The sequence below is a fragment of the Strix uralensis genome, chromosome 3 (genome assembly GCF_047716275.1).
Source record: "Strix uralensis isolate ZFMK-TIS-50842 chromosome 3, bStrUra1, whole genome shotgun sequence".
In the NCBI taxonomy this organism is placed as follows: Eukaryota; Metazoa; Chordata; class Aves; order Strigiformes; family Strigidae; genus Strix; species Strix uralensis.
The window spans coordinates 105774325-105798919 of NC_133974.1; the positions used below are offsets into that span (position 1 = coordinate 105774325).

General features: G+C 37.5%; 1 long non-coding RNA gene across 1 annotated transcript; it reads left to right on the forward strand.

The window, feature by feature from the left end:
• Positions 1 to 3143: 3143 nt before the first annotated feature.
• Positions 3144 to 24366, forward strand: LOC141941876 (uncharacterized). Its single transcript, XR_012628460.1, has 3 exons — positions 3144 to 3212; positions 5155 to 5209; positions 24340 to 24366. It is a non-coding gene; the product is annotated as an uncharacterized LOC141941876 (long non-coding RNA).
• Positions 24367 to 24595: the final 229 nt, after the last annotated feature.

Sequence of the window (24595 nt, forward strand, 5' to 3'; positions counted from 1 at the left end):
GAACGCAGTTTGAGACACCAACATATTGCTGGATATAAAACTGTTTCCCATACCAGAAAAGAGACCAGTTTACAAGCTGAAAATACTTTTGTTAAGTACTTCATTGATACACATCATCTGAGAGACACAAAATCAAATTCATATTAAACTAACAAAGCTGATACATTTTTACTACATCTTACAGACCACAGAAACCTTTGCTTTCAAGAAAAGTTGAATAAATCACAGAGCTTTCTTAAGGAGACTTCTCCCCTCGTCTTCAGAAAGTCCTTAATGTGACATCTGTCCCTGCACTGTCACCTCTTTTAAAACTAACAAATGCATGACATATAATACAAGATTTATAAATTAAAGAAACCCACCCCTTTTAAGTAATATTCTTTAAATCTCAGTTTTTGACAGTCCTCCTATTTGCTCAGTAACTGTAATAGGCGTATTTTTCAGAAAATAGTGAATAAAAACTGACAAGCTATCGGGGGAATCTGAATGCATAATTGATAGGGGCATAAATTAATATGATTAGGCCTTTATTGGGTGCCACTGCTGCCAAACCTACAAAAGGGGCATGGAATAAAACATGGCTATGTTCTCAGGGCTGATAGACATCAATATGTAATGCATATTATCTCAAGCCTTCTCATGTAGTCTGCTTATGACAGCACTCAACCTAATTGAAATTTTTATCTTTCTGTTGCATACAGACAGTTTTGACTAGCTGCTTCCAGGGAAAAGAGAGAAATCCAAATGACCCAAACGAAGGTTTCTCTGTAGAGGTGTATATACCCTTCTTGCAAATCACTTTAAAATGGCTTTCTGGTTTTATAAAGCCATCCTCAGAAAGCTGCATTAAAGACAACCCAGGACTTAGTTTGCCTCTCTGCCTTTTAACTAAGCTTAACAGTGCATTCCCCTAAAAGAAAGAAAAGAATCAAAAGATTTAAAAATCAATATATTGTATGCTTACTTCAACTGAGACTTCATTTTGCTACAGTTCTTCATGCTGCATATATGCAGCTTAGGAAGAAATATTTTTTCTGTTTATTATGAAATATTTAACATTATCTCCCTCTAGATCTGTGAGGAAAAAGTTAAAAATGAAGAGTGATTTCTCAAACTGACACCCCCCCATCCCTCCAAAAAATGTTGGTCATGTGATACAGTTTCATTTAGGTAATTCTAAATTATTTTTAAACTTTTTCTTTCTTTTTCAGTTCTTTTTAACTGATGAATTCATACACTGTGAAATGAAAATCCACAGCAAAAACATGATAGCTATCAGTTCTGAAACATTTCAAACATATTCTGTAAATGAGAATGTAATCAATATTCACTTTTCATGAAGGGTTTTTGCTTTGACGAGTCAAAGTTGATTAAAAAGTTTCACATTTAATATTTTGCTCTTTATTGAAAAGTTCTGTACTGCATGAGTGTTCCTGAGAATCATGCTACCATTACTAAATATTTTTATTACAGTAGTGCTGGATGTTGTACAAATAAGATAAGGAGTCAGTTTCCTCTCCGTTGTTTACAGTCTAAAACAGGATTATTCCTGGAGTAAAACACATTTAAACTGTAAAAATCAAAATAAAACACAGAGAGGGGTGGAAATGGGTCCAAAAATTAATTTTGGCTTTACTGAAACTCACTTCCTAAGATACAGGAAATAAATCTATTTTTTTCTTTCTGAAATATATTTTAAAACCCATGCATTTACTCTGATAAATAAAAATCATGTTATTGATTATTTTCGTACCATGACATGAAGGCAAAGGCAGTATAACTAAAAAAAATTACTTTCTTCTGTTAATGGACAATCTTTTAGTCTTCTAACTCATCACTCCATTATCATAAACTGTAGGGCATCCATAAATATAAAGAGGCCACATGTTTTGTAGCTTGAAGAATGACACATTGCGTTCTGAAAGATCCATGTTCCTGCACCTGTTATTGCAAGTAATTTATTTATTTCAGAGGCTATAAAGCACTCCCACTTTCATTTTATACCTGCCCTCGGTAGTTACAAGTTCAAGATATGAAACAAACCTGCTATGATTTCCTTTCCATTTACATATTACAAACAGAGAGGTCAGGGCAGTTGATGGACAACAGTAGCTCCTGAACTTTCTCTTGAGCACCGTGGAGAAACTCCGAGCCTTCTTTTGCCCTAATGTGAATTTGTCATTCAAATGAAGTTTTAATGAAATGTGTTTTGAGAGCCCTCTGATGCACAGTTTTGGTGCTGTTTGTTCCTACTTTGGTGCTCTATTGAGAAGGTATCTTCCTTCCCTTTTCAGGAAACCAGACTGGTAACTGTATAACTAGAACAGATCTGTGGATGCTCTGCAATGTTGTGTGAGTTGGCAGGTGGTGGGGGTGACCTAAGGCTGTAGAGATTTAAAGGATTTGGGCTTAAGGTGTTTTACTATTTTGATTATGTGTAACTTTTTTCGTACCACTTGGGAATGTCAATATTTACAATTCAGTGGTTATAAATAGAGAAAATATAGAATAGCATGAAAATCCGAACCCCACCAAACACACTGGTTAGAAGATGACTTCAAGAAATGGCTCCTGGTCTTGTTTCTTACTTAAAACGATATTTAATTCCTGAAGGGTTTCTCTCATTAGAGCATAGTTTGGTCTTGTAACTGCTTCAGGAGGTTCTTAAGAAAGGAATTATTATAACTCAGAAGACTCTTTCAGTGATATGTGATACAGCTTGAGCCTCTTGTGAGGCCAATAGCAGAACAAGTTCACAGTAGCACTAAACATTGCAGGACAAGAGCTTAAGGGGAATTTCAGGTGACTCTGTCTTATAAATAATTTCCCTTATTAATCCCTGTTTTTCATGTGATCTGCTCTTTTGCAGGCGCATGAATATGGAACAGTTCATCTAGTGGTAGAGCCTGCAGCTCATGATAGTATTTGGGGCACTGGGCTTCCTTCTCCTATTCCTGATAAATTACTGAGTTCTTTTATCCCACCATAATGCTTTCTTTCATTCACTTTTTTCCAGGAGACACTAATTGAGTCCACATGTGGTTCAGAGAGGGAAATATTGCCCAGTGCAGGAGGAGCCTGAAGCAACATCCTCTCTGGGCTTTCTCCTTTTCCAGATCTTGGATGTGGCTAGCAGCACCACAGTGGACAGCAGAGACAGGAGTGCAGAGAGGGGCTGGCTCGCACCACACCGCAAAGATCTCTTGTAGCAGGTATGATGAGAATGTTGGCACCCAGTTGTTTGGTATCTCCCATTTGACCTTATAACCCTAGTGCTCTCATGTAGAGTCCAATAGAAGGAGAATATGTTCCTGGTGGCCTGCTTCATCCACTGGACAAAAAAAAAAAAGGACAGTTAAGGTTCTCACTACTCCCCTTTATGTGCACAGATACTCATGACTTTGGAGGAATGGATGTGCAACAGCCTGAGTAGACAAGATGAACTCATGACCTTAGTAACTCTGGCCCAAGTTCTACTATGCTGGGTAATATCTTACACCACAACAAAGTCCATGGAAGTCAATACCAGTAATGGTTTCAAAATACATCTTTAAGTTTAAAAGTACTATTTCTAATCCAATCATGGGGTACATTTAGAAATCTTCCTTCACAATGCAACTTCAAAATTGGAATCACAAGTGCTCACCTGAGTCCAAAAATTAAATTGTTCATCCACCTGAACAAAATTAAAACTAGCAAGTGAAAAAAATATGAAGGCTCGCTGGTGGCCTGTGAAATACAGAGGTAGGATCCTGCAGATTGGCTTGGGTGCTGCCCTGGGTTTGAATGTGGTGGCGGTCACATAGATCCTAGGGTCAAGATGTTGCCAACATGAACACTAATACCAGAATGACCTTTCTCAGACAAATGTAAGCTGGCTAGGACTAATACTGAAAAGTGATGGTGGTGGGAGCTAGTTGCTTGCTTTGCATAGAACAATGAGGATTCTTCAAAATTTTCACAGTATTTTTGTGAACTGTGAAGAATGATCAAGGGTTTTTTTCAATGGCTCAACTTCATGTGCTTACTTGTAAGAAAAACAAAGCACATGTCATGGCATAGTTTTGGTGCCTCTCTGGGTCAGGCTTTCTTGCTGTCCTACATACTTTAGTATATACCAAACTCTCTGCTTAGCCAAAACGGAACTGAACTGTGTCTGATGGAGGATGTAGCAGATGAACCTAGCTTCTAAAGGCAAAAATTACCTGGAAATGCTTCCTGTGTATCACACCTTTTAAACGCTCCAATAGGGACTGAACGCTGCAAGACTACAAAGACACTTGATAATGCGAATGAATGTTATTACGATAGCCTTGAAACCAGTCAAAGAATATAGGCCCAAGAATCATATTATATATGGGGCAGGAAAAAGAGAAACTATCACCACTTCATAAGTATGAAAGCACAGGACTGCACAGAAACTAAAAGAAGTATCTGCAGTGCTACTATAATAAATCACAGGTATTAACTAGCTCACAGTACCCTTGTATGGTAGGGATGGGCAACAATCCCTGCGTGCAGAGGGGAAAACTGAAACCTGGGAAAGAAGGGATACATTTCCAGGGAGAGGAATCGCACCTGAGGCCTCCAAATCCATTTGTACTTTTGAGATCTGTTCGTCTCCCACAAAGAACTTTGCCCAGGATCAAAAAGGGCTTTTAAATGGAGACTGCAGAAGTTCCAGTCCTAAACCTTCACCAAACCACTTTGCAGGATATTGGCAGAAATCCTGCTGTGCTTGCTGCAAACCACTGAAAGTCCAAATCTGTCAAATAACTATGGCTTTTCAAGAGGCTAGAACTTGCCTGAAGTTCACAAAGTAAATCCCATATGTGTTAATATTCCCTCCCCTCACTGCAAAGCCATCTGAGGAATTTCAGTGTTGCGGCATTTTGAAATTACCAAATTGAAACACTTTGCATGTTAGTAAAATGCATTGTGCCGACCATGTTTTAACAAAGATCATTTATCACCTCTGGAAAGTTGCTGAGTAAATCCTTTTGACTTTGCGCTGTCCCATTCATCCTTGTTTCAAATAATGTAATTCTAACATTGTATTGATATTCTTTTAGATTTTTTCCCCTTTTTTTCCTATTTAAAAACTGGTTTCTAAATACATTTGATGCAACTAAGTTTTATATTTGTCTCCTCAAGGAAGTATGCAGAAGACGTGCTCAGCTATATTGATCTCTGAGGAAATGTGGATGAGGTAGATAATGTGAAACCTTTTTGTCATTACTAACAGTTATATAGGTTCTGGAAACTTCCTGTGTTTGGCTGACTAGATAAGTGGATGCACTCACATTTATTTGATTGGAAAAGTATGGGAAGTAAACTGTGTCTCCCCACTTTCTGTATGGAATTGATCTTTTATGAATTAACACTTTTCTATTACAGAAAAGGAACTGGTGATCATGAGAGCAGAAGCACCCTTTTCTTTCTGCTGGAGTCTTTGGAGACTGGTCTTAAAAGGAAAGGGACCTAAACAAGTTAAGAGAGAAGACAACAAAAGGGCACAAAGGCCAAATTCTGAACATTTCCACCTCTAACCTTCAGAAACTGAAGGAGGGAGGTATTACTTGACTTGATTAGCTCTTGCATCTCTTTCACATCTGACAGACCTATACCTTACTCTCCCTGGTCCAGGGTAGGTGCAGGTGGCAGGTACTTCTTAGGTTCTTGCTCAGTGGCAGAAGCCAAGGCTGGTACTTGGCTTTACTCTGCTAGCTGAGATGCCAGGCAGAAGGTTATTAATGTTTACATGCAAGTCCCATGACTTATTGTATAGGAGTTGGTCTAAAAGGTGAAAGAGTGAAAACTGAATGAGGTCCTTTCTATGGGGAAACTATCACTTAATATTGATTTCCCCCCCTCCATTCTAATTCTTCTCTAATTATTCAACATATCTCAACTCAGCCGCTTTCTCTGAGTTTCCAGACTGCATTCTATATCAGCTCAACTACAGACACAAGCCTCTGCAAACAAGTCCAGGCCACAAAGTCTTAATTCTGGATCCAGGCTATACTTTTTTTGGTGATAAAGAGACCTTTTAGTCCTCTTGTGTCACTTACTACCCTCCCAGTATAAGTTACTGCCTTCTTGTCTGAACTGATTCTACCTTCTGCTTTGTGGAAACAACGAATAACCAAGTTAAAAGATTTTGGTTTTAAAAGTGTATCCTTTTCTTGATCTCGTTTACAGTGTGACCACACAGAATAGTTGGATAGGCTTAAGTGAGGCAGAAGTAATTTTTGGCACGGGAGAAAGCAGTTGGAAACAGGGACCATTTAAACTGCCATTGCTGTTACAGTGCAGATGATTCATAATACAGGGTTAGGTGCTGGTACGCAGAGTGCGTAGGTGAGTAGCAGAAAGGCTCTGGTGCTGCTTTCTTAATCTGATAGCTTTCAGGGCTGTGACTAACTGGAATGAGACTGTCAGAGACAGCCTTCCTGTAGAGAGCAGGCAAAAGCAAAGTCACCCACTTTCCATCCACAGTCCTAGACAGGGAGGTTTTACAGCTGAGACCCACTGATACTGGGCATAGCCCTCCTGCACAACTCTTGTGAATGTACTGGTATGCACCTGATATGCTGGCTCTTGGCTTGATGCTTTTTCAGCCAGAATCTCCCTTCCTCCTCCCCTGCACCCCAACGTGTATTTTTTATGACTCCTCTTTTTTCTGAGCCCTGTGAGCTGCTGAGCTGGCATGAGATACTTCAGCATGAGATCTCTTTGCACTGTAGAAAGAAGTTTGTTTTTACGTCAGCCTGCGCTGTTTGTTAAAATACAAATCCATTAGGTTCACATCCATATGGTCAATCTGCTTTCTAAGTTGGTTCCTGACCTGCAAAATAATTTCTGACAATGATGGTGATTGGCATAAAGCTTGTCTAATCAGAATAAGTCCTGCACAGACTAAGGGCTCTGTCCTGCCCTTGGTGACCCTCCTATGCATTTCAGCTTTTCATATAAGTTTAGACTAGTACTTTTTTAATCAAGTCTTATCCAAAATTAAATCATAATTGTTGAAATTGGCAAATAGAAATACACAAGATCTCAGCCAAGACTAAAAGTGAACAACTCGTGCAAATAGGCAAAGTGATGCATGGTAGGCAAGAGATAAAGCTCAGAAAACCTGGAATGGAGCCACTGGCTTTAATTAGCTGTACCAATTTATGTGGTCCAAGAATCTGGCCTGTTTCTTAAAAAGAATGTTTTGGATGTGTTAGAAAAATTGGGTGTATAAATTACAGCTGCCCCTATGACACTTTAACTTGAATGACCAGTACTTATTCAGTCAACTACAATAGGTCTCACTGTCCTTGGCAGGATTACAGGGGTAATATTTTTTAACATGGATGAGCAGCTCTTGAACAATTTCTCCAATGTATTAAGCATGAACAGGCTTTTCTTCAACATCAGGTGTGCATGTCTTCTCCTCACATTTATTTTTCTCCACCACACATATTTATTGTGGCCATTACAGGGGGGAAAACTTCCCTGCCTATAAATGTTTGTCTTCTCCATCCCTTTTATGGGAACACCACAAACTGATGGAGTGATCTTGTTTCATATGCCCGTCTTGTTTTATTTATTTATATAATCAAAGAAGACATTCACTGTTGTTAGAGTGTATTGCTATGGCTTCTTCATTGCTTGCAAAGGAACTTGTGGGCAAAGGTAAAGACAGGTTATGATAAATTCTCTGTTAAAGATTTTATCTTTTAGTTTCTTATAGTCAAGAAGTCTCGTTTGTTTAAAGGGAGTTTATAGTACTCAAAAAATTGCAAGTTTAGCTAAAAAAAAAAAAAACCCTAGTAAAATATTTTTGACTAATTCCATCTTTATATAAAGGTTTGGGAGCCCTGAAATATCATCTACTGACAGCTAGACATAAAAGGTTCAAATTGATGAAATAAGAAAATAAATACCTTCTACATAAGAATGACAGGTAGAACAACATGACTGGTACACAGATAGCACATATCTCAAAGTATCTTAGGATCTTCCTTTTCAGAAAGAGAATTGCCACCAGTTAGGGCTAAAAAAGAATATTCAAAAGCTTTAATAGCAAGAGTTTCATCCTTTCATTAATTATCAATCCACTGCCAAAGCAGAGGGTGCTTTTGTTTTTGTCCTCTCCCCTCCCCCCTTTTTCCCCCCTTAGCCTGCATTTTCTGAAGTGTTTATTAATTTATCGGAATATATTCTCCCATATTCATATAATTTCCTTAGACAATGTAGTGGTTACTTTTATAGAAGAGCTGTATTAAGAATTTTAGGTATTGGTAATTGGCAATGTAACTTTGAAGATGCAAATGAGGAGTTCCCTTTATAACTTCAAAGTCTACCAAAGATTTACAGAAAAGAGAACAAGCACGTGCAGGCTGAAATGGAAATAAAATTCTTTATACCACACACATCCTGAATAAAATTGCATGTTTTTAATTGTATTTTTATTGCCTCTCTCATAGAAAAAGGTACTCTAAGCTTAATCCCGCTGTTTTTCTAAAGTTCAGAAATAAGGTCCAGCAATATGAGACATATGGAAAGACTTTGCAAGCCTACGTGAAGTAGTACGTTGAAAGAAAATGCCTTCACTTGCTTGGCCAAATTCTCATTTTAATTATTTGAGACTCCAAACTTCCTTTTCCTTTAAGTGGTATTCCTTAAAGTATGTCTTCTCAGCTCAAGTGTCAGATCAATTAATTTTTTCTCTCTTTGTTTGCTCTAGAGGAGACTTCTTTTATTACAAGAAAAGAAAAAAAATGTACATATGTGATAGTAACTTTAATTATTGAAGGTTTTTGACACCACCGATGAAAACGCATCCCACAAAGTCAGCTTTGAGCATAGCCAGTGACAGTGCTGTGAAGGTCAGTGTTCAGATTAACATGCTCAGTGTAAAAACATATGGCAGATCTTTGTACTAGTAGAAGTAGTAGTGTATGAACTGATTGAAAGAGTGAAAAGCTTATATCCAAAGTAATTAGAAGTCTCTGATACTAAGCAACTAAACAAGCTTCCTTGTGAAATAGAAACTTAAAATTTACGTCCTTGCCTATTTCACCTAATCTAAGGTGACTTTAATTCCAAGAAACATTTTGGTTTTAAAGTTACTTTCGAGACACTTGCCTGGCAGAATTCGGATTGATGGAACTAGATCCCCGGTATCTCCCCTAATATTAAAGACATTACGCACTGACATTCTGATTCCCCTCACCTCTCAGGGTGTAAATCAGGGAATCTTCATGGAAATCAGCAAGTATTAGGCCCAAGAGCTTTCAGTGCATGATGGAATTAATTTTTGGCTGGCAGACTCTTATGAAAACTGATTTCTGAAAAAATCCAATCTTTTTAATGACAAGTAAGCCCTCACACACCAGGCAGCAGATGGGGACTTGTGCAGTGCTTTGCACCAAAGAAAATTTGTGCTTTGACAGTATCACCATCGTGTACACTTTCAAGGCTGATGAGGGGGATGAGTAGAGATAAGCACGAGACTTTAAGACAGCTGACAATGCATGGAAAGGAACAGAAGTTTTGGAGGAGAAGTTAAAATATTTAGAGAATAAAATTACTTCCCCCCAGAACCTCAAAAAACCAACCTATATATGTGAAAAGACTGAAAAAGGAGTCATAGCTGATAAAAAAGAGAAGTTAGCTAATGTTTGAAACAGAGGATCTTGAAACTATTTACTGAAATACAGAGAGGGCCTTTTATCAGAATCCTTCTCCTTCCCCCTTTTGTCATCTGCCTTTCAATAAGGTCTTTTGAAAGATCATTATCCTGGAGAAGACACAGTCACACAAATATTTCCCTTCAACATGAAAATGCAAACTTTAAGTTACACTAAATAAATAAACAAACCCCATCCGTTACTCATCTAAAAGAAGAACAAAATGAATCAACAGTAATCTAGATATTTTTTAACAAACAATTCAACAGAAACCCCCAGATATCCTATATCTTGGTCACTAGTCATACATCTAGTTGATAGACAACATGTAACAAAGTGCTATGGGAAGAAGCTTGGTGTGTTTTGTATATCTAGGTTACTCAGAGCAGTTTAGCTTTATGAGGCCAAAAAACATAGCATAGGAACAAATAACATTGGAGAAGGGAAAATAAATCTGTCCTTAAGCAGTAATAATTGGATTTGGGGCTCTCTCCAGCACAAATTAGCATTTATGGCATCTGGCCCATGGACCAGATGCTGTAGGACTTTGGAGGTGTTTGGAAGCGTCCAGTTAATGGCAGCAAATGGCTGTTAAGGGAAGAACAGGAGACAGAGACCCGTGAGAAAGGAAATGCTTTCACCAAGCTCCATCTCAGAGTGTGATGGGCTGGTGGGACCTAAGTCATTGCTCAAAGTGGATGGAGATAGCACATTTTCTCTGGAGGACTCAGGGGAAAAAAGAAGCAACTTCTTTTCTAAATGTTTTCATTTATGTAAAGCAAAGCAATTTGGCACTCTCCATGTGCACCTAATGTGGTTGAATCAATTCTTCGAAGAAGTGGAAAGATATACTACCTCCTACACTGGATTAGCTCCTTTAAACAGGCCATTCACCATTCAAACCACCTTGCCATTTCAAGAAATTCTAAATTTTCCTTCAGCTATATGCCAGCTTGGCAGACTAATTCTGGTATGCGGCAATCCAAAAGAGTTCCAAAATGCCTCTGAACATTGTGTTCCATGAGAAAAATTAAGATGGGGGATGGGGGGGGGGGGATGGGGGGCGGGGGGGGAAGCGAGGGGGAGATTAGAGTCCAGATTATTCTTTCCAGCTCATAATTCTCGTAAAAGTTTTGGTGAATTCGGTGTCTCCAGGAGACCTCAGGCTTGGTGAACTATTACTTTGTAATACTGCGTGATTGTGCATGGACTTTCAAAACCCGTGTGAAAACTGCATACAAGCAGTAGTGTTATTGGAGTCATTGTTCATAAAACATTCTTTAAAATTTAGATGTCAACATTTACAACAGATCAACAAAGAGATCCATCAACAGACCTGAATGATCTAGAATAAGTGAGAAACATCAGACAGACAAGTGATGTATAGGAGCAGAGAAATACAGAGCCCAGTAAATCATAACCAATGAAGTTAAACCAATGAGATTTTGCAACCATCGGCTTCTTAGTGACACTTTTTATTTTGCCTGCTAGATAGAGGACATGCACAGAGTTTCATTTCAGTTCTATCTTTCCCTTACTTTTGGATTTGCAGATTCATTTAACCAGTCTGTCATTGTGACACTAAGTAGTACTATTCTGGAAATTTTCCAGCAAAATGCTGTTTGTTTTCAACTGGAAAGTGAAATGCTACTACTATCAGAAGTGTTCATGGTGATCTATAAACCTTATGGTTAACATTTTATCTGGAAAAGTTTTAAAATTCCTGAATAGCTGACGAGGGACTGAGCATCCCTCTTTCTCCTTCAGCTCCTTTGGCTGTAACTTTGCTATTTCAGAACTGCCCACAGTTTACATATGGAGTATTTTCTGGAACATGCAAGACCCAGCCGAGGTTCCTTGGCTAAACTGGTTGAAAGCATAACTATCAAACTATTAGCCCAGCTAATCTCTTGTGTATACACAACTCTTCATTATAACAAATATTCCAACAGACAAATACTTAAGATGTAGGAGACACGTTTTCAAAAGTCTGTTCCAAGGAACATTTACACACACCGTATATGTATATATTTATATAATAGAACAGCTCCAAGATTGAACGGAGAGAACCTTCAGCACAACTAGCAGTAGCTGAAGCATCATCAGAGACATGAGAGCAGGGACATCCATATTTTTTCCTCATCTTAATCCATGAGAAGAGCAGTGCAAGAGAATGATGAAGCACAGGGTCAGTAAGAAACAAAGACAGCAGATGAAGAAACAACTCAGTTGGAGCTAGATGGAACCTGAAGCTGCTGATGGGCAGCCAAAGTCTGTCTGCTGGGAAAAAAGGAAGGAGGGGTAGGAAAAAGGGAAGGAGGAAATGTCCTTCAGCTTTGGAAACTGAACTTCTGTCTCCATGCGAATGGGGTGTTTAGCAGTTTGTCAGTACTAACAACCCGACTGCTTTTTCTTCTGGCCTATGCATAAACAATGGGGAGTTGAGGGTTTTGAAAAGTGCCTAAATAATTTGGCTGAAAAAATGAAATGGAATTAAAAGTCATCACTTGGCATTTAAAATCACTTGGTAATTAAAAGTCATTACTCAGGCATTTTCAAATTTTCCTTCTTAAAAAAAAATTAATCTTCAGAGCAAGTTTTAGAATCTTATTTTAATTTTTCTTGAATAAATCTTGTCTGAATTAGAGCTTTCAAAAATAGATGACTTTACCATTATGATTTAATCAACAGCCATTTGAAATTAATATTTCAAACCCTCACATTCTACATGCAACACGAATACCTCAGGAGAAAAAAAAGGCACAGAATGCTTTGAAATTATAAAAGTTTGAACATACCGTCCATATTTTAAAACGTCATCTCATAATTTCCTCTCTGCCAGCCCATTTGTTGCATTACTGTTGGCCAAGAATTGCTTCACAAAGGCTCCACAAATACACACAGCCTGTGGTGGGAAGTGGGAGAGGGAAGAAAACCAGTGTGTAACCACAGGAATATCAGCTCTACTTGGAAGTTATACAGCCCAAAAGGAGAGGGTTGGATAGGGGGATCCTCTATGTATTTGAATTAATATGTTCTGTTGTTCCAGCATGGAATACTGCTTGCTTGCTTATCTTTATGAAGAGAAACTGGAATTATCTTTCATTGTCTTATCACACATTGCTGACACAAACTGTTTCTAACCATCAACAAGACTAGAATGTACAAACATGTCTTATTTTTAAAAAAAGTTCTTCCTACCTACATAGTAACTTGGAAAGGAAAGGGGTAAAAAAATGCCATCCTGGTGAAAATCTGACAACATGTTTAATAAATTCAAAGTAATTTAATTAGATTTCTTAATCAAAATTAACCTTGAGAAACTGAAGACAAATAGCTCAGCATACTTTTTACTAGGCAGTGTGCTATGTACATGGTTTGCAAGAGACGCTAGTACCATGAAAATTGAGACGTCTCCAAGACAGGCTCTAGGTTTCTCTAAGCAGTACCAGTTATACACTTTCCCAAGTAGCTGTTTGTTAGCTGAAATGTGTTCTTAAGAAAAGAATAAAAAAAGAAAGTGTCGGTAACTACTATTGTGTGTATTTTTCTCCTCACTGAGAGACTCACAAGATGGTTACAGCTGAACAGAATTGGGTCAATATGATATTACAAAATTTTAAGAAAAATGTAGCAGCTCCCCCCTCCGCTCTGTACTTCCCCCATCCTCCCACTCAGCAAACAGCATGCCATAACTGCACTTTCCACTCACCTGATTTTACTTTAAGGCTTTTCAAGAGGATTGTCATTTATAGCCTGCAATTCAAGGGTGTTATTCCTTTTGCTAAAGAATCAGCTATATTGAACTGGAAATCTCACCCTCTAACTATTTATTAATATAGTTTTAAAGGAATTCTCAGATTTTTGTTGCTCACTTGGGTTGAAATGTGATGCACTTGTTGGCAGTGTTGCCCCAGAGGGACTGCAGTGAGACAGACTTACTCAAGCTTCACTTGAACACAGAAATGAAAATCAATAAACAATTTGAACTTCTCAGAAGAGAATTTTTCTCCTCTAATGAATATACAAGCTTGGTTACAGCTTAATTTAAAGATTGAATTTAGTGTGTTTTTTCCCTGCACCAGGAGCATGACAAACACAAGCTTCAAGTGACATGTCCCAAAGGGAGACTTATTGTTAAAAAAAAAAAGGGGGGAAAAAAAGTGCAAGCAAATAAACAACAATAAAAAAATCTCTGGCCCCATGACAGCGAGCTACTTTAAAAATAAGGAAACTAACATGCAGTTGCACCTTTGTAGATGACTGCACAGACCCCTAAACTTTAAGTTTCTGGTGAGGCAAATTTTTTAATGTATGTGTTTTTATTAGCTTTTATGAGACCAAGAATAGGGTCAGACTGCAGTGTAGGGTTGTGGCTGTAAATTCTTCAGCAGCTGGAGGATGTTTGAATGCAGGATAAATGTGCGTGTGTGTTTTGTGGGTTAGTTTCACAGACACACACACTCAAATTCATATCTATTTACAACTTTTGCTTTGAGTATTGGAGCATGTTAATAATGTTATTTCTGTAGAAATGAATCACATTAATTAAATAAAGAAAATGACTGTAGAATCAATGTTTCCAATATAACACACACATTTGCACTCAGTATTAACTGTCGGAAGGGCTAGTGCTGGGATGAGCTGCTGTGGTTTTTTTTTTCAGAATTTCTGTAGTTATCAAGCTAAACTGCTTTTGCCATCCGATTGTCTTGGCAAAACGATTAGTTGAAAGACACAAAAGTGATTGTGTACAGTGTTTTATTCTTCAGCTCATCAAGAAATAGATTTGAATTGGAAACTTTGATCTCATCTGTGCAAACTGGAAACCAGATAAATCAGATCTCATATATAAGTGCATATCAGCTAAGTGACATAGTAAAAAAAGAGAGATATCTTTCAAACCAGTCCTAAAAATATAGTGTTATGCTGGAAAAAAATGAGTGGGAATGTAGATGTACTGAAATACCTGAAAGTGTAATTTCAACTAGTTCAGTTATCTTGGTGCAGTTTCTCTACAGATAAGGCCCTAAAGAATATATTTAAGGCATTCATACAGATATAGGTAGCTTGACTTTCCAAACCAGACTAGTTAGAGCCACATTTTTGTTGCAATAAAAAAAATTCCTAAATTTCTTTAGCCCCTGAACTCTTCTTCATGTTTGTAATCTTAACACCCCACTCAAAGGGATCTCTAAAGCTTTTCATTTAAACTACAATTATTCTTTTGTCTACTGGGAACCCAGTGCAAAGATGATGTCCTGTGTGCAAGAAGCAACCAAGCTGAATATTAATTAATGAACACTACTTAATATGCAGAAGAAGAGGAGCAACAATCAGTAGTGAGCCCTTACATATTAACTGGTAGATCATTGTTATTCTGGGAGGCATCATAAGGCCAAATGCAGGTTACAACTAGTTTAGAAAATCTCTTTAATTAAGAAACATGAAAGTTTAAGTCTCTCATTATAAATATCTTATTGTGACCATAAAAGACATCATTAAATGGTGTGATGGTATAGCACTCTTAATGCAGTCTGAGGTGATGAATTTGACTTAGGCTGTTAATCTGTTTGCAGTGGGATTCATAAACAAGCAAAACACTGAGCTTCTGCTGTTTTTCCTAAGATGCATAGAAACAAGTTTTCATGGCCTGGGAAGGCCACGAACAAACAAATCTCCATAAAACACCTCTCTCCAAGTAGGTGGGACAGGAGTTTCACAGAAACAGGAGTCACAGAACTACTCTCCTGTTTGTCACTTGCCATGACTATTGGCAGCCCTGCAGAAGAGAGAATATGAATTCTGTTGTCCAATACTTTTTGCTTTGTAAACTAACTGAAGCAAGGAGATATAACATTCCCATCAGCAAGTCTCTGGGCACATTGCTAAAGATGACTGGCCTCCTTGTTGCCATTTATCAGATGGGAAAGCAGATCTGTAAAATGATGAGGTGTTATCTAAGGATACTCATGAAGCTAACATCAGATGCAAATGGGTATGGCTTTCCAGACAGGGTCTCTATCCTCATCAGTATTGCTTTTCCTTTTAAGGAGTTAAAAAAATAAATAAATGAGTGAAACAATATTAAAATCACAAGAATACATTTTAATTAGTTTCCTACTTCAAATCTAGTGTGTCCAATGACAGGAGTATCAGGAGATCTACAGTTTTTGTTACTGCATGGAACCATGCAACAAATAAAACCAAAACCAGCCAGTGCGCTGTATGTAATGAAAATAACATAATCCATTTACAGATCTGCTTCTTCCCAGTATGCCTGACTGTGAAAAAGAGAGTAGCTACAGTAAGAATCAAATTCAGTCCTCAACTGTACACAAGATTAACAGCTGATGACAACGGTTCTTTTAGCAAAGGATGCAGCAGTGTGCATTCAGCTTTCTATTCTGTACAATGAATTATATGCAACTTTCCTGCCTTTGCTGTACACAAATATTTTCCTGATATGTTACACAAAAATACATTTCTGCTTGCTGATGGTAAAACGCTTCTCTGCCAAATATACAGTTTCTTTCTGAAGTATGATTTAAATAGCTTTTACAGGAAGAATTTGGACAGACAGTAAGATGCAACAATGTCTTACAGGGATTAATAATAAGCCCTTTATTTTACATTAAGCTATGTGAACATGTTCTTATGCACTATATATGGTAAAATTCTTTATTGTTTTAGACAGTCTGGACAGTTTCAGCAACTTGAATTGAGAAATATGACCATTGATTTGGAAGAGGTATACATTTGCATGTTGCTAACATACCTTCATTAGTCTGAAAACACAGCAACTCTTGTGGAATACTTGCAGGTTTACCTCTCTTAACATAGAGCAAAGCAATGCCATGAAATCTGACTCAATTAAAGATTTTACAGAGTTATTGCTTCTTATCAGTACCCAGTGTTGTTTACAAAGCATTCTCCATTCCTGGAGACCTTCAATTCATGATCCAGTCTTGAAGAATCTGAATCAGCCCCTTTTTCTATTTGTTTGTGTAGCTACCCACCTAAATACAAATAGCCCAGTGCAATTATACCACTTGCTAGACTGGAAGCCAAATGACACAAAACCCAAGACTGGGTAAGAGTAGGAGAAGGGATGATATTTACAATGTATGGAAAACAAACAAGCCAGCACTTCCAAGAGTCTCCTGAAAATCCACTAAAAATAAACTCCCATTGACATGAAGGGATCTGAAGTTGGCCAAGAACACTTTAAAAGTCTCACTGGTGATGGAAAAATCACCAGGTGGCACTGTTACATATCGTCATAAAAGTTTGCATCTGTTCAGGTTTCTGTTGGGTGGGGAAACCTTTGGGGAGGAAATGTTGGCCATGAGAAGGGTCCTGTTTTCTTCTGTCCTGTATTGCCCCAGACTGGAGCTGGGTCCTGTGACAGAACTGCTCCTGGCTGGAGCTGCTGGGAATGTTCTATGCTGCTTTGGACCTTGTCTGGTCTAGGACAACTCATGGCACATTCCCTCCACCCCATGCAGGTTCCCATTTTCCAAATGATCTGTTAAGCCATAAAACATGCCTTGCATTGCTAAAGGGATGAACCTATAAACCAGAAAGGAGTATATTTTTCTGGGAGAGAAATGAAATTAGAAATGCTGAACACAACAGGAAACATGGTGGGGGGGGGGGGGGGGGGGGGGGGAGCATGGAGAAGGGATGTGGTGACATTCAGGACAGCAATCCTGAAGTCATTCTTAGAATTATAGATATTGTCAAAGCAGTGTATTAATAAGAATAGGAAAGGAACAGAAACGTGAAAATGGGTCAATCATGATTCATTGTAGCTCACATCTGATCCCTTCTCCCTCACTTTGCAAACTAGGAGCATTCAGAGAATCTTCTAATTTTTGAAGCTACTTGGGAAGTTCTACTGCACTTGTTCACTTACAAAAATAGAAATAAGGAAAAAAAAAGAAAGAAGAAAGAAACCCAAACCTTAGAATGTTTAAGTCTTTCTATTTTTTCAAGCTGTATTACTCCTGTATGGGTGGATAATGGTCTTTAAGAATTACTTAAAATCCCACTCTTTTCATCTACAGTAATTCTTATACAGAAAAAAAGACCCCTGTCAATTATGGTCATGTGGTTAGAAAACTAGTTAATAGAGGCAAGTGCTAAGTAAAACATTAAGTGCCCTTTTCTTAAATTAATTTTTCTAACAATCTTCTGATTTTCTTACTGTCCTGTTCAGAGAAAGCTTTCCATGTCACCTTCCATCTAGGTTTTGTTTTTGTTTTTTTTTTTTTTGTAAGAGAAATAGCAAGCCACAAGCAAGTCAGCCCTTTTGGTCCAGAGATCAGAGAGCTTTTCTAAAGATCTGGCATTCCAAAACATACCCCATTTGGTCTCATCATTTTAATTTTCCTAAACTCAGTATCACACTTATATTCTGTACACTCAGATGTGCGCAGACTATGCAGGTTGTCAGGATGCAGCATATGTTTAACTGAAAATAGCTTCTCTGAACTTAAAGGCAACATGAGCCACGGGCCATACCAATCACATTAGATTGACCCTTCCTAATGGGAAACCCTCTCCCTCTCTAGCTTTCCAAAATAATTAATGTCTGCATGGTCTATATGATGTTGGTAGCAGAAGAATGAAGGTGGCTTATTTACTGAGACACCATCTCAAATCCAGTGTGAGGTAAGGCTATGCATTGCAAAGAAAATGTCACCTCACTTGCTCAGAAGAGATAGCTGTGATTGAACAGATTTCACAATTAACTAATTTCTCATGGCTAGAAAAAGGCTCCCAAATCCAAAAGAGAACATACCAAGGAGTCACTGCAGCTCTGCATTATGAGAGCATATAACGCCTTGCATTATAATTACCCGAAAAAACACTGTTTGGAGCTTATTACTCCTGAAAGCCAAATACAGGATATTTTTAAAGTACTAATTTATAACACTGAAAAGTAATTTAAAAATAAGTCAAGATCTTCCCTACTATATAGCCTTAGATCCACCATCTCCACTAATAGCTAACGTTTACCTGCTTTTTCTACATTTGCCTTTTTCCCCTTTAGCTGCTTGAACTGCGTAGTGGGTATCAGCACCTGATTAAAAGAGCATTGCCAAGAATTGCAATTTAGGCACTTTGTGAAAGAATCATAATGTAGCCAATAACCTAGGTGTTACAGGCAGCAGAGTAGCCTGAGGTTCATTCTTCTATTAGAAAGAGTTATATTCTATTTACTAGACAACCTTAATTTGCCATCTGAATTGAATTAATTCATTAGTTAAATCAGTGCTTAGCATCATTTGTTACCTTTAAGTAACATCACTGAAATTTAAATGAGAAGAATGTGTAAACAGCTAATAAGATGAGAAAATAAGAGTCCCATGAAAGAAGCGATATATATACTTTGCTACCTGATAAAGGGGAGGGAAAAACCCTCAGCCCTTTCTCAGCAGCTAATGTCTCCATCCACGTTATGTTTTTTTTCAGTTACATTTGTGATATCTGCCTTTACCTTACTTTAGCTTGCTTCACCTTTTGAAACATTCTTGAGGACCAGAATCTCAGCTATGTATAATAGAGCAAGAATCAAAATAAGAAAAGGAAATAAAGAAAAGGGAAGAGCAGTGTTTTTAATGTACATATTCCTAAATTGTGTAAAACAACAAATTAAAACATCTGTGAAAGAATTATTTCAAGAAAATTATTTTCAGATTAATTTAAAATAAAATATCTTATATGCCCATATCATATTTACTTAGCAAGTAATCACTGAAATCCCTACATATTCATGCCAGTTATTACAGAAATTAGACAGAATGCATAGAGAAAAATTCTGAGATATATTTAGGCTTCTCTTTTTCAATAAAAATGAACCACAAAGGGAATAAAGAAATTCTTTACCCAAATTAATGGTGAATTATTTTGTCATGAGAATAGAAGTTTATATTCATTTAAATGAAAGCACATAAATTGTTCTTGACAAGAAAAACAAAGCTAGCCTTAGGCAGTATTTTCATTATAGAAAAAGGCACATGTCCATGAATATCTAGTATAATATTAACAAAAACTGTTCAATTAGCTATGCATGTGCCATTGTTATGAATATTTATTTGCATCGCAGCTAAGTAACATTGATACCTTTTTCCAGCCTGTTTAGAGATACAAAATGACGTGAAAACTACTGCTCTGTGGAGAGCAGTAAAACTTCTCCAGAAAGCTGGTCAGACATAAGACTTCTTATTAGGAGAACCTTCTTCACTACTACTTGTTTCATTTTCATTCACATTGGAAATCTACTAGAGGAATTATAATCCATTTTAAACTGATTTTGATCCAATTGACAGCCTAATCTCATCTTTTCTGTAAAGAAGTTATTTATGCAAAGACAACCTAGTACATGAGTTCATTTTTTCGAAGTCAATTGATTTCAGAACTGTGTTCTAATTATGTTGAGCTCCCTTTTTCATAAATATTTAAAAAAATTCATTTTCTGGTAGAAAGCATTGCAGAATAACAACCTTAAAGCAAAGCAAACTTTACAGGTGTATACGTACAAAATTTATTATATTTATCCTTGATAGGCTTAAGAATCATTTAGAATGGTTATATGGGTAGGAATATTTATCGTTACCAATTCAGTATTAAGTATCATGTGACTTACCTTTCCCATTACAAAGAAGTTTTGAATATTAAGCATTTGTAATAAACTGCCTGTGAAAAACTGCAGAGCAAAGACCTACTTTGGCAAAAATATGTTCATGTGATTAAAAATGTTGTTCTGTATATGAATAAAGGTATTAGTTGCAGAACTTGCTCTAGGAGGAATTTCAAATAATGAATCATTAGAATATTACTCACTATTAGAACCTAAAAAAGCAAAATTAATTGCATAAATTTGTCCCATTTACAATTGCCAGAAAAGAAACCTTTAACAAAATGGTTAAAAATAATTACACATAGTCTCTTGAAATCTTACTGATCATGGATCTCATTCTAGTTTCCATTCTGCCACTTCAAGAACCTTTTCCAAAACCCACCAAGGTCAGCAGGAATCATTTTACATAGTGAATAAGCACTGATCATAGAAATATTCCAAGTCACTGATTCTCTACTAAACTATTTCTGAATGATTAGGGTAAGAATCAGTTCTGTAAACTATTTTACAATTTGCCTCTGTTCTTCTCTAGGCTTTATATAGATATTAATAATATTTTCTTCTCAGCAGCACAATACTATGCACTACAAGAACACATGTTTAAAGCAGGTAATCCTTACAGTATGTTTTAAAAAGGAAAGAAATGGTGAAAAGTAAAATGGGACATAAATATATGATGCAACTGTAGTCCCATTAACAAAGATAAAAAGATATAAATTAGACTTTAAGGTGTCTTAAAGGAAAGCAAACAAGCAAATGTAAAATAAGGACAGCAATAGGTAAGTGTATGGAAGATGATTTGTGCTCACACAGGTACTGTTGATTTCTAGATGGGTTCACTTGATTCCCTTCCAGAGTAAGGCTTAAGTTGAAAGTAAGATACATTGTCTGTAGTTGATCTTGCAAACATATACAACCCACCCTCCTTGATAAAATATGACACTTCGCATAGTCACACACGGAGAAAGAGGGATAATAAAATTGTAATAAAGTATTCCTCTAAGGAAGACTTTGTTTGATTTGAACGTGTCCAGAATGAAGATACTGAAAAAAGAACATCTTGCAGCTGACGAGCTTGGTAGAAAAAAAATTTATTTAAGTGACATGATCTGGATAGCCCTCAAAAGTAAAATCTCAACAGATCACAGTTTTGGAGACCACTGCCAGGAAGGATGCATGTTCAAACCTTTGTTATCCATTAGAACATGAGCTTCTTGCCTCTTCTGCTGCTCTCCTTTTGCATGTGTCACACCAAATGCATAGCGCTGCCATCGCAGAAGTGATAGGAGTTGTTATTGTAAGTGGTATGCATTGTGTGTTGGTGATGAAATAGGAAGAGACAAGCACCAGAGTAATTTTGCTGGTAATTTCTTTTGATGAGATACTTGCAAGTATAAAAGCAAGAAAAAGGCAAGATAATAAATGATAGGGTTCTGGGAGAGTTAAAAGAAGGAGGCTTCTGGTTAAACTAGACTTTTTTCTGCTTAATTCTGAATGCTATGTCTACCCAGCCAAATGATGGCATGGTAGCAAAGCAGTAACAATAGTGTGAAGAAGTGGCAGCACAGACCTGAGCATGAACTATATAAGCCCTCTGGGGACTTGCCACAGTGCTGCAGTTGCTGGCCCATAAAGTATCTGTGGCCACTGCATTTTTGCTGTTTCCTATACTAGGTAAATTAAAGTTAGCGTGTAATACACCTGATCGCACTACACTCACTCTATCATTTGGCTGTGTAGGCACAGAAATTGCTTAGCACTTGGATGATGCACATCACACAATAAGATCAATAAATATATTCAAGTGACCAAAGCCAGATCCAGGATATGAAGTTCAAAACAGATTAAAACTGGAGCCTGATGTAGGCCCAGCAAAGAAGCAGGACCAGCGGGGCTAGGCAAGCACCAGCATGCTGCACTGGCCGCCAGAGGACCGTGGCCCTTGGGGAGAGAGGGGCTGGTAGCAATGAAGGAGCATTTAGTCTGAATCAGCAACAAGAGTTTTTCATATAAAGTTACAAAACTTGCCATTTGTGAAGAAAAAGCCTATAAAATGGTGTTTATTTAGTGTGGGAAAGGTTTAAGACCCAATAAAAAAAAAAAAAAAAAGGAGCTGAGCAGGCAAACCTCAAGCTTAACCTCAACCCTCTGCAGCCTGGAGCTCAGGGGATCTCTCAAGTCACTTTAGTTTTATCTCATCTTGTCACTACAGAACAGCAACTGTGTTACCCCATGAAGGAAAGAGGAGGAAAGGAAGGTTGGAGGAGATTTTTGTTTATCTTTTCATTTCTCAAACTATAAAATTCCATTATAAGTTTATTTTTACAGCCCCTTAGATGGAAAGGCAAGTTCTTGATTTGTTTGTAGTCTGGTCACAGACCCATTCCCTGAGAGATGATGAGCTGCAAGACCCAAACCCTGTCCCTTGCTTTTCCCCAGTTGTCTACCAGAACTTCAAGCACTTGCCTGGGAATTCATGTCAAGGAGAAAACTATTTCTCAGCACACTGAAATAGTGTGGGAAGACATGATCCCACAGTAATTGAATTCCATGGTATAGAAGTTTGCAGACCCCACAAGCTTTCTAGTCAGAATGTGTTATTTAAATATTTTGTAGCTAAGGCTAAGAAAGACACCAGTCCTGTTAGAAAATGATGAAAATAAGTTTCTTCATTTCTTACTGTTGGTGGCTGAGAGGCCCTGTGAGCCACCTTAGAAATTTCTTGTCTTGCTGAACACCCTGAACCTGGACACTCACTAGATATAACATGGTGTTGAAAGCAGCCTGTGAATCCTGAAACTGAGTGTAAGAGGTGGCATGAAGCATGGCAGTACCCAGTTTGAAAGGTGTCAACTACAGCTTTCTGGAAGCACCAAGTATCATTCAACATCTTCAAATGCAGTGCTCAACTGAGAGAAAATACTATAGTAATCATTTGTGCAGTCAGCAGCAAAAAATCAGCTATAGAGAAAACTGGGTAGCTGGGTAGAAAAATTAAGAGACATTTATTATGCATGTTAAAATCAAACAGGACACAAGAGAAATCTAACACACCAATCTGGTTTTTGGTATTCAGCTCTCACACAGGGAACCTTTAATCTGATTGAACTTGTGTGGTAACTGTTTGTTTTTCCTGACTGGGAGTGCACATGTGTATATGATAGTACGATGGCAGCAGTCCAGGCTATTAAACAGAGCAACCACATTCAATAAGAAGCAAACAACGGCATTAAGCCTTCTATCATTTTTGCTATTAGACTGACTCTAAAGTTTTCAAAAGAACATAAGTTAGGCGCTTAAACATTAAAAGCCAATATAACTTTAACTTCTAAATACCAAAGTCCTTTTCTTTGGCAGCTTATGATCCTAAGCCACTTCAGGATTTCATAAAAAGCTCCCCTGCTGGATTCTTCCTTTTCCCTTTCTGCCTTCCATTATACTCCGATATGTTGAGACATGAGGGCTGGTTTGAACAGCAATTCTCCTAGAACTCAGTACACTGAAATACTTTCAGCATTTGATGAAAAAAAAGGGAATTGAACCAGTAAGCATCCACCATGAACAGCCCGTTTTATCTCAGGCCACAACATCCACCTCAGCTGTTGATGTTATATTTTCTAGAAGGCTTCTGAATGGCCTCAATCCTGGTCATTCTACTTGGAAAACAAGAGACTTCCCAAACTCTGTGCAGTACTCAAAGTATGGTATCTATTTAGATGCTGTACTCAAGTACAGAAAACAATAGCTTATAGAATATATAAGATTGCTAGGAGTTGTGTAACCTTCACCTTAGGCTTAAACAGTAAGTAATCTGTTCCACATTGCTCTTTCCCACCTTTTTTCCAATGGAAAAGGAGAACAAACAAATATTTGGACTGCCACAATAGCATTAATAAACATGAGAATGCAACAGCTAGTGTTATTCTACAGAAATGAATGAATAAATAAATAGACTATAAGCACTTTATTCTTCTCACATAATTTCTTCTCCGTGACATTATTGAACAGACTGTTGAAAACAAACATCGTTAAATGAGAAAAGAAGAGCAGGAGCCTGTCTAATTCCCCACTGCAACATTTTCCAATGACGAATGCTCCCTAAATGGATTTAGCTTTTTGAAAAGAAGTCAGAGAGAAATTTGATGTGGCCCCCTGACCCCTGGTAAGCACATGTATCTTCACCTGTCACATAACACACTGGCACTTGCTTACTTTTCAGCAAAGACTATTGATTTTGCTTATTGGCTGCAGGCTAGTCCATAAA